Source organism: Armigeres subalbatus, chromosome 1 (assembly GCF_024139115.2).
Source record: "Armigeres subalbatus isolate Guangzhou_Male chromosome 1, GZ_Asu_2, whole genome shotgun sequence".
Lineage (NCBI taxonomy): Eukaryota > Metazoa > Arthropoda > Insecta > Diptera > Culicidae > Armigeres > Armigeres subalbatus.
Window position 1 is genome coordinate 252,488,620 of NC_085139.1, and position 12,160 is coordinate 252,500,779.

Below are 12,160 nucleotides of genomic sequence, written 5' to 3' on the forward strand. Positions count from 1 at the left end.
AAATTTACATGATTTAATGTTTCGAATGGTCCAATGCGCAACAACTGCAACCTGCATGCTGTGTCATACCCTAGCAACGAAAGCTTTGTACCCTTTATTACGAAGAACTTTGCCATTTGCATAGGTTTGGAACTCGCCGCGACGCCAATGTACGCCTTGAATGAGCACTCTACATCCAGCGGTCTATGACTGGCGTAGCTTTGAAGAACCTCTTCAGGATAAACAATAACATCTTGGATAACAGTTCGACAGGTGCGCTTAATTGTTTGCCAATACGAACTTGTAATAGTATTGACAGTAGCGCCGGAGTCGATCAAGAATTTGAGTGTTTCGGATCCAAGAGTGCATCGAACAAATCTTGGGTCATCTTTTTTTGGAGGGATGGCACTGCCTGTAATCAACTGTAAGCAATAACGAGAACCACACAAAAACAAATAATCTTTCAATGAAAATAAATGTATGATATTGATTCTACAGATTATTGACTAAAATGTGTATCAAATTCAGAAAAAGAAATTCAATATGTTTATTTATATGTGTATTTAATTATCTGTATATTTAGTTATCAGTGTTTTCAAAAGATACCTGGTTAATAGAATTGGCCTGCTCCTTGATGTAATCGGTACGATAACTTGGCTTCGAGTTCCCCGACCTACCGCGGCTCCTAGATGGTTCCTGGCAGAACTCCGCTAAGTGTCCCACCTTGTCGCAATTGAAACACTTGGATCTGAACGCCTTGCAATCTCTTGGCCGATGGAATGTGCCACATTTGTTGCAGCTAGAATCACTTCTACGACCAGGGCGCAGATTCGAACTTCGCGAATGAATATATGAGCGATTGGATTCACTTCGCCGGTATGGCTCAAATCGTTCTGAAAACATTTTCCGTCTTGGGGTATGCAAAACGTTGACCACCTTGTACTGGGATTCATCATCAGTAGTTTCTCTTGCCTCCGGTGGGTTCGAATTGATTTTCGATTTGTCGCTCACTTCCTTCATCTCTGCTCTCATGTAATCTAAATGCTTGCCGTAGTTCACAATCTTCTCGACGTCGTTATCCCAGATGTGCGACATTTCATACAGTTTTTCTGCAATCACCGGAACCGATCGTCGAATGAGGGCCTGCACGAACTCTTCTCTACGTTGTTCTTCTCCAAACTCGCAGAATTTCGCCTGTTTCTCCAACCTCAGCACCCAATCAACGAATGGTTCTACAGTATCCATGCGCATCTCACGAAATATCATCCGCTCCTTGCTCGTATCACACGTCTGGTTAAAGAATTTGTCGAGAGCCTTAATCGTTCCCGTGTAAACATCGGTAGTTTGCTCTGCCACTAGCTTCTCCTGCATCTCGATGATATTCAGCAAGCAGTCACCAGCAAAAATCTTCATACTCGTCAGCTTGGTAGCAGAATCCACAGCGGCTTTACACGAGACAATCCTTTCAAATTGGTCTCGAAACCGTACCCATTCTGCCTTCCGTTTGTGCATAGGTAAAGAACCGTCGAATGCTGTTAACGGCCATGATCCGGAAAGCCATTCAGCTTTTATTCGCTTTTGCATCCCATCGTTTGAACAGCAAGCAACATCACGCGGCGCCTTGGATTTTCCTTTACCCGTTACTGCCGCTTTAGTAAACAGATGTTGTTCCACTTCAGAATCCGATGATGAAATATCGCTCTCGTGCCAGTAGCCGCTCATCTTTCCTGCCAGTTTGTTTTTCACTTTTCTTTCGTGCGCGATCGAAAACCACATGTAATAGGCCTTTTCATGTGACACTGCCGGGACTGCACTTGTTTACAACCGCTGAGCAAACCGTTCAAATCCGATGCTGTCACTTTCATAGAAGAACTGTCAATTGACGGTAAAAATCAGCTATTTTCAAACGTCTAGTGAAAAGGCCTATTCACAACATCCACAGTTGGGTACGCAATGAGATTTAGTACCACAGGTGTGACATTACTAATACATATACGTATTTATTTTTTTTTTCATTTAACCAATTTTGTTACAGAAAACACTCTCATAAGTTAATTTTTTAATTGTATACGAACAAATAGATGAAAACAAATTATTTATTTAGATACTAACCTGGTGATACTAGCTGGTGATCGTCAAAAATACTGTGGAATTGCAACTCAACTAGGTAGTTTGCACATACCATACCTAATGTTAAACACCATTGCTTCAAGACGTTGGCCATGGTCTTACACCGACTCAACGTTTTTATTCTTCCCGATTGAACTGTGGAAATCGTTGGCCATGGTCTTACACCGACTCAAGATTTCCAGCATTTGTCAGGACTTTTCGAGACATAAAAGTGCAAATTGTTGGCCATGGTCTTGCACCGACTCAACGTTATATTTATTAGTTTGGCCATGGGCTTTTCCCGACTCAAACAGCTTTAACGCTGGCCATGGTCTTACACCGGCTCAACGGTATGTTTTGATTCTGCCCTGAACCGAAAAACATCAATATGACACAGCTTATCCATTTGTCGACGAAATCTCACTAAATTTTCAACCATCACATTATTCGCACGTCATGGCTAGGATCGCCAATGTGATATTTTACAGATTATTTATAATTGAAGGCAACTCATTCTCGGAATCTTATTCGACAACCACTTCGTTTATTCCTCTTCGTCTGCACACTAAACTAAACTCCCCCAACTTTCTAGTTATCTCAACCAGGATGCCACAACGTCATCAATCACATCGAGAATCAGTTTGTCACTTCCGATGCGGGCACCATCATGAGACAGATGTCGAACATCCGGCGGCCAAACTGATGATCCAGGTTAGCCAGATGCAGGATGCCGAAATGCGAGATGCGTTCCACCTTCGTGGAGGTGTTTTACGGGGCGTTGCTGGAGGTCGCAGAGCTGCTTCGATTGGGAGTGACAACAAGCGATATTGCTAAAGGGTATGAAAAAGCCCTGGATCTGGCTTTGGAACCTCTGCGAAGTCTGGTTTGCCACAAAGTAAATGATTATCAAAATCAGGAATAGGTTAAGGTAGTATGGATTTCGTTTATGTCCAAACAGTTGGGTAACGAGGACTTCATTTCAGAATTGATAACAAAGGCATGTGCTTCGATTCTGCCGGAAAAGCCCTCCTTCAATGTGGAAAACAAGATTTTGGGAAGTGGATTGCACACGTCCGAGGTGGTTCATGAAATGGTGTTCAAGCGGTTCCTGGAAGGCGAGGTCACTTCGGCCAAGAATGCTAAAATCCCTATGTTTTCCTGTCCGGTGGATATTATTCAGACGGAAACCAACACGGATAACATAGTAAACTCATTAATGAGTAAACATATAACCATTTTTGGATCTTGTATTGAGCTGTCAAAGAATGTGGAAAATTTGACAACTTGAAGTGGGTGAAAAAACACCCATTTTGAGAATGTTGACCGACTACAAAGATGTTTATTTCTAAACCCATAAAAGGGTGAAAAAAGTCTTGTAATATTCGAATCTATTTAGCTGCCAGTTGCGTTTTGCGGCGTTGCAGAAATTTAATGGGTCTTTGTGACCTAATTATACGCGGGAACCACGGATAAGCTTAAACGTAAGTAATTGAAATAATTTTCAATTGAATATCAAAATCTCTATTATGTTTTTTAATTTATCAGGATCGAAACAGATGGAAGTGCACCTTCAACCAAACCACGACGAAGGATGCCTGGATTTCAAACAATATCATTGTATTTATAAACACATACTAATAGAATGTATGAAATAAAGAAATAAGCTTGAGCATTTTATTTGTTGTACTATTCTTTAAAACTGCAACAAATCCCATTTTTATTATTTTCCATTCTAGCTCCATTCTCAAAAATGAGAGTTTTTTACCCATTTTCAACAAAAACCAATTTTCAAAAATGGGTAAAAATGCTACATTTTTTGACATATATTGCATTTACTCATTTATGAGTAAAACGTGGTTTACTCATAAAATGAGTAGATCCACTTATTCCCCAAAATGGGTGAAAGTTTACCCTTTAATGAGTTTACAAGGTTATCCGTGAAGGGAACTGTTCTGATCAAGAGTGCTGATGAGCTAAAGAACTTCAGCTAGGGAGAGGAAAATCTATTGGAATCGCAAATTAAGGCTATCACTGCCTTGCCGGAGGAAAGTTCAGCGACATGGCTCTGCATTACATGAACAAATATGATGGCGGTGCGTTTGAATTCCAAGTTTGCGTCGATTTAGCAAGGCCGTTAATGGAACTGTACTACCTTGTTTGACTCCAACAAGTTCCGAAGAGCTATTGCGACAATGTGTTCGTAAATGAACTTGGAGATACCTCAGTTTGTATTTTCCGCTCGGAAGGATCGGATAGCAGAATTGTTACCATTGTCATTCGTGGCTCCACAGACAACTACATGGACGATATCGACCGTATACCATTAACGATGGAGTCAACACTTTCAAGGGTCTTTTCTGCCAGGAGCTGGAGCTGTAGAAATCGAACTAGCTCGTTTGACGCATGAGTACGCATAAGATTCCTGGCTGAAAATCGAATACAGTCAAAGCTCCATGAGCCGACATTGAAGGGACCATTGACTTATGGAAATATCGAGATGTAGAAGAGAAAATCCTTGGAAAGCTCTCTGGAGGGACCAGCACAGAAACGAATCCATCATGTAGAAGTTTGAAAACCAAGTGCAACCGGAAGGGCCAAATTTCGTCGCCGGCACCGTTTCAGAATTCGGAACGGTGGCTCTGCAGGACAAGGGTGAGTCTTTTTTATTCGGATTATCGAAAATGTCTTCCGAATTTTATACTATTACATTTTGTGGAGAATTCTTTCCGAAGCTTGCCAGTAATTCATTTTAATGCCGCCAAAGCCATGAATGTTGACAGAATCCATAGAGAATTTCCAGCTATTTGTGAAAGAATGTTGACTGGATTCAAATGAGTAAAAATCTTGACTGGAATACTGACTAGAAAGGAATTTCATTGGGAATTCAGTTCAAATTTTACCTGGAACATATTCAGGGATACTTCGGTGATCATGTCGCCAGGTAATCATTGGATTTCAGCTTCATCTGGATACGATTTATTTGTTCGGAGACTCATCCCTGTCCACTCCACCCCCTAATTTATTTCGTAATTTTGTTTATGTATGCTATCCACCAGTCTTCTTCTTTATCCATGAGTCTTGCTCTTCATAAGGTTCCACACAGTACAGTCGAATTTGATTATTATTCTGTCTTCACTGCACTGCTGTATAAAATTTGGTATGAAGATAAAGGGCCAAAAGGGGTGGGAGGGGGACGAACATAACATGTAAGAAGAGAATTATTCCAGATTCCGTTGGGGTACGTACGACTTGACTTTTGGGATATTTCGATGAAAATTTTATTTTTTGATGTGGAACTCTTCTCGAACAGTATCAAATAACATTCTACACCAAATACGGGTCCATTTGTGATGTGTTAAAATTTTTGACGTGATTGTGACCGTCTATATGATGACCCCCAAAAGCAGTATTTTGTAGGAAAGCGCATTTTAGTATCTAGTCCAAAATACGTCATGCGACAGCGCTACTTTCTGAATTTTTCACAAAACAAAATCTGATAAGCCTGTAAAGTGCAAAAGAATTCATTGGCCACGGAACATCACGAAGTGATGTGGAACCTGTTGAAGGGGACACTTTCCTTTTTAGACTAAAACGTATTATGCGAAAGCTCTTCATGTTTTCTCACGAATGATCTAATGAGTCTGTAAAAGACAATTGACCTCATTGGTCGTCTCCAGAACATCACGAAGTGCCCATGAGGAACCTGTAGAAAGGGACATTTCATTGTTTCATACCCACACGTGTCATGCAATAGCTCTTGCTTTCTTCATGGTTTCTCACAAATGATCTTTTGATGACTTTGTGAGAGACAATTGACCTCATTGTTCATTTCCAGAACATAACGCAGTGTAGAAGGGGACATTTCCTTTTATACCAAAACATGTCATGCGACCGCTCTTTCATCATGGTTTCTCACAAATGATCTTTTGAAGTGACTGCAGTCTGCAGTCTCGCCGTCTCTCTCTTCAGTTCCCACTACTGCTCTGCGATCGATTCCAATGAGGTCGATGTCGTCCGCAAATCCCGGAGCATATACGACCGTGTGACAGCGACCCTGCGACAGGTACGCAACAGAATTTTGTACGCCGAGTTCAGAAGAGTGATCCCTCTGTAATTGGCACACTATAGTCTGTGCCTTTTCTTATAGATTGGGCATATGAGGCCATCTGACCAGCCAACTTGATCGTCGCCGACTATGTCCATTCTGCTTCTTAATACACCTTCATTTTCACCGTTCAACAAATCTTTGAAGTGCTCCTTCCACCTGGCTGCTACCATAGTCTTGTCTGTCAGCAAATTCCCCTCTCGGTTATTGCACATGGCGGTCACTGGCGCATTCTTATGCCGCGCGCCATTGACAGTTGCGTAAAACCTCCGCATATCATTTCTATCCATGTTCTCCTGCGCTTCAGCTATCACACTCTCTTCGTGTTGTCTTTTTTCTGCGGTGGATTCGTTTCTCTTCTGCCCTTACTACGCTGTACCGCTCTCTATTGGAACGGGTACGAGCCACTAGCATTTGAGCAACATTTTTCTCGTCCGTCACTCGCTGGCACTCCTCATCAAAACAACCATTTCGTTGGCGTCGCTGTGCAGTTCCTGCGCTGTTGAGTCACAGCTTCGTGGATATTTTCCCACAATATTTTTGACGTTGCCAGATTCGGTGTCATCTCCTATCCGCTCGTCCAGCTTCTGGTGGTACTGTTCAGCAACTCTGACAACTGACAAGTGTTGAATATTGAAACACATCGTTTTATTGTTTCTGTTGGGCAGAGGTGGACACAGCGCAACGGGTAACCACAAACGGAACCGGCCGCGGGAGAAAGAAAAACACAACACGGGAACTTTCACGGGGACAACGAAATAAAAACAACTACGTGGTACGAGTCATGGTGGCATAATAAAAATATGTTTATTTACATCTATTCGGTTCATCTTGTCATCACAAGCACGGAGACAGCGGAGACAGCAGACCCGCCTTTTTCAGGAGAAGAAACGCCGCCTGGAAGAAGCGGAGTGCGAGGAGATGGAACAGCTGTACCGTTCTCAAGATACACGCAAGTTCTATCAGAAGCTCAACGCATCCCGCAAAGGCTTCGTGCCGCGAGCCGAAATGTGCCGGGATAAGGATGGGAGCATCTTGACGGACGAACGTGTGGTGATCGAAAGGTGGAAGCAGCACTACGAGGAACATCTGAATGGCGCTGAGAGTACAGGCAGTGAAAGTCAAGGCAGCGGAGGAGATGACTACGTCAGTTCAGCGGACGATGGAAGCCAACCAGCCCCACCTTGAGGGAAGTTAAGGATACCATTCAACAGCTAAAGACCAATAAAGCAGCTGGTAAGGATGGTATCGGAGCTGGGCTCATCAAGATGGGCCCGGAAAAGCTGGCCACTTGCCTGCACAAACTGATAGTCAGAATCTGGGAAACCGAACAGCTACCGGAGGAGTGGAAGGAATGGGTTATATGCCCCATCTACAAGAAAGGCGACAAACTGGAGTGTGAGAACTTTCGAGCGATCACCATCCTTAATGCCGCCTACAATGTGATATCCCAGATCATCTTCCGTCGTCTGTCACCATTAGTGAACGAGTTCGTGGGAAGTTATCAAGCCGGCTTCGTTGACGGCCGCTCGACAACGGTCCAGATCTTTACTGTACGGCAAATCCTTCAAAAATGCCGTGAATACCAGGTCCCAACGCACCATCTGTTCGTTGATTTCAAGGCGGCATACGACAGTATAGACCGCGTAGAGCTATGGAAAATTATGGACGAGAACAGCTTCCCTGGGAAGCTTACCAGACTGATCAAAGCAACGGTGGATGGTGTGCAAAACTGTGTGAAGATTTCGGGCGAAGCAGTGTTACGATAGACGATAGGTGGTCGAGGAATTCGTCTACCTCGGATCCATGCTAACGACTGACAACAACGTTAGTCGTGAAATACGAAGGCGCATCATCTGTGGAAGTCGGGCCTACTACGGGCTCCAGAAGAAACTGCGGTCGAAAAAGATTCGTCACCGCACCAAATGTGTCATGTACAAGACGCTTATAAGACCGGTTGTCCTCTACGGACATGAAACATGGACAATGCTCGAGAAGGACTTGCAAGCACTCGGAGTACTCGAGAGACGGGTGCTTAGGATCATCTTTGGCGGTGTGCAAGAAGACGGTGTGTGGCGGCGAAGAATGAACCATGAGCTCGCCCAACTCTACGGCGAACCCAGTATCCAGAAGGTAGCTAAAGCCGGAAGGGTACGATGGGCAGGACATGTTGCAAGAATGCCGGACAGCAACCCTGCAAAGATGGTGTTCGCTTTCGATCCAATCGAGTCAATCGAGCATTGAGAACTGTCAAAACGTGAGCCAAATGAGCGTTGTTATTGTTGCAGATTGAGAGGTATTGAGATAGATTTTAAGAAAAGTTTCATCCATTAAACAACGCAGGTTACCAATTGATGAAACTGCCAGTTTATTTCGGAGTAATCCAGTAGTTTGGTGCCAGCGGAATAATATATTCCGTAGTGACTCGAGACAGTGAACTACAGAGTGGAGGAGTGCCGTCAGTCAACGTCGACGTCCATCGAAGGTCACGTGAGCTAGTCATGCAAATTCTTGTAGAACACTCTTTCAAATTTTCTCGTTACATGGTCAACACGGGAGTGCGTCAAGTTCTAGCCATATACAAGAACCGGCCACTCTTGATACTTCTTCATTCAGTTAAAAGCTCTGGGCGGTAACTGATTAAAGAGTCGGAAAACGGAAACTCTCACTCACGAAAAATTTCGGAGCCGCTGAGTCAAGTGAATAGCTCAGAATGCATATTATTGCTGTGTGTTCTATTTAGTGGGGATTATGCCAAAAATTGATCAAATCCTAATACAGCTCATTTTAAAATGCAACGAAATAATCTTCTAGTTTGTAAATGACCATCATACGCTATCTGAAGTATATCTCTGCCATTTTCCATATTAGATTCAGCTGAAATTTAAATGATTCTTTATTAAAGAACGTTAGCAAATACGGTGGGTTCTGGGTTGATAAATTGATTTGGTGTGGGTGGTGGAGGCGTAGACCAATGCATAGACGGAATTAAGTTACCCTAAAAAAACAAAATTACATCTTAGAAACTGCGAAAGCTGCAACATCTAGAATCACTGGTCAAGCGACTGTGTCTCAATTACTCAATTACTGATTGCATCCTGTATCCTGTATCCTGTATCCTGTACAACGGTAAATTCTTCTTACGGAAACGATCCACTGCGGAGGAAACCTGTGGCACAAACACAAATACATGGACACCTCTTCCTCCAATGTAAAAATTCTTCTGAAATTCCTTATTTTTCAAAGGAAATGCTTCTTAACCTGAAATCAAATATAAAGCTTATAGGCTAGTTTATTATGGTTTAAATTATGGTTTTTCACAAACCAAAGGAAAATAATAAATAAACAGCTAGGGTGATAACCTTGACAACAGTAGAATATTAGACCAGTTCAAATTTATGTAGAAGCGTTGCTTTGTTTTACTGGGTACCGAAATCTTAGAACATGGAACCACAAAATGAGTACTAATTTGTTCTGACCCCAACATCTGGATTATTATATCTATGCTGTTAGTGGACAGACAAACATATTCCAAATTGTTATCAAATGCAAAGTCATATACAAGCTTCAACATTTTGCGCTGCGGTAAGTACTGGAAGCGTTTGCTAACAAAAGTAACAGCGTTGCTAAATCGTCTGGAAAAGTATTTGCGTATCTCTCATTATAGGATCCCTAGGTTTGTACGACGATGCTTCTCATTAGTGAATGTGCAATGTATTATGTCTGTTTGTCTGTGGTAGAAACTTCGGTAGGCTAGCATACTAATGACACACTGGTGGTATTCGTACTATGTTACAAGTTGTACCACAGGTGTGTCACCTTGTACCATGCTGGTACAACGTGGAAAACTCATGGTGCAATATGCACTAGGGTACATAACCGTGGTATACCACGGTCCTTGTCTCACCAGTGTGTCTTTAGTATTACCAGGGTTGCGCTACCTACATCGCGTAGGAAGAGCTGTCTTTTCGATGCTGACACGATGCAACATGATGTGCACAGTTTAGTTTAGAGTCCCTCGCTGGCACTCGGACGATGATCAGCCACCCTAACATGGGAAACAGACGCTGTTGTTAGCTGCTTCTAACTTGGAGAACATGCGCTCGATCAGATTTGCACCTCCGGATAGGGTAAAATCCCCCCTTCCCTGTCAGCATACGACCATAGCTCCCACCGGGGTAGTTTACCCCGATCTTTTCTAAGGTTGCTCGTATCCCGACCAGCGTCACGAGGAGGTAGGGATAGGAGCTGCTTTGTAAGAGGCTAAAGACCGCGAAATGGAGTCTATTTTATTCCTTCAGGTACGCGAAGCACCAATGGTACGCTTTACCCAACATTTGCCGAACCCTATAAAAGTTAAAAGCTACAGATATTCCCAGGGTAATTTTCAGAGGAATTCATGAAGGAATTTTCAGAGCAATCCACGATAGAGTTCCTAAAGAGATTTCCGGAATAACTAAATCCTTCGAATTATTTTGGTGGGATTTTAACCCGTATTCTTTCTTTTGCAGACGTTTTCGACCGCAACCAGGCATGAACCTCGATATGAGCTCCCGTCCAGTATCTTCTTGGAAAATTTACAACAAATAGCGTAGCACTCGAAGAACCCGCTCATATGGTTCGCCAACTCATGGTTAATTTCGCAAAGCTCACTGAAGAACTTCCAGGAGCAGCGGGATGAGGCTATCAAGGGCCCTGCCTGACACGGTCATTATAAAGCCAACAAATCTGCCATGATCACGTTACTGCTCGAGGTTACTCGTTATCAGCAGGAGAATTTATTCGACATGGAATTTTTCATTAGACGTTCGAGCCTAAGACGCAGAGGTAGAGGCCATCACTGAAGATGTGTGACTTGCAAGATTTATCTCGGAATGCGAAGGAGCTGGCGAAAGTTATTAGTTTGGCAGAAGTGTTACTTCAGGCGATGGATACCCGCGATCCGATTGGAACATAGACTGAATCCGAGTATCTTACAAAACAACTCTCCGAATAGGGTTTGAACAATGATTTCCTTGAACAGATAGTCAAAAAATCTGAAAATTGGTTGTAGGGAGACCTGATGAGGGTTTCCAAAGAAAAGTCGAGTGGGAATGTCTGCGTGACTGACGAAATCGAATTGAAGAAGGATGGAAAACAGCATGGAGATTAATCTGAAACGACGGCCAAACATCGAAGCGCATCGGAAGCAACTTCTACAAGACCCATAACGTTATGAATTGAAAAAGGAACAAGAATATTGTATTTCACATATAAGAGTTAAATAAAATATAGCACAATAATGCCACTGGCGCTCTGTGATTGTCCCACACTTTTTAACGGTCATTCGCTTTTGGGGGCGATCGCTTCTGTCAAATGAGCTAAGACACAACTCCGCTGCAATGTTAATACACGTAGGTTGGTAGCTGAGCTACGAAAACTTCGCGAGCCATTATGGGGGTGGCGGTAGTGTTCGATGAAATTTCATCATGGCATCGTGAGCAACAAATTTTAATTACAGTGATCGTTCGCTAATTGGGGCACGACCTCACCCCAACTAGCGAATGCCGTTCGCTAATTGGGGCGCTTTGACAAGCGTCAATGTTGTTTACTTTTTGCATTGAACAAAGGAAAATTTTACGCGCCAGAAAATATCGATCCCGCCAAACACGGAAACAAAACGTCAACACGTTTTTGACATCACATTCTGACGTTTAGCTGCTTTTTAATTGGGTTTCGCCCCAATTAGCGAACCCCCAACTAAAAAGCGCCCCAACTAGAAAAACCCCAATTAGCGAACGTTCACTGTATTTTCCATGGGGTGACACGTCGGTTCGTCGGTGATACGACTGCTATTTGATAATTTTATTTCTTTGCGGGGGTTTGCCACGTTGCGTCGTAAGTCACGTTCACTTTGACATGTACCTAACATTATTCTGTGCTTATTCTACGTCTCGTGTGAGGTGAGACCTTTCGAATTGTATGTTC

General features: G+C 43.0%; 1 pseudogene; it reads left to right on the forward strand.

The window, feature by feature from the left end:
* Positions 1-2,815: 2,815 nt before the first annotated feature.
* LOC134207200 (T-complex protein 1 subunit theta-like) lies at positions 2,816-11,684 on the forward strand (annotated as a pseudogene).
* Positions 11,685-12,160: the final 476 nt, after the last annotated feature.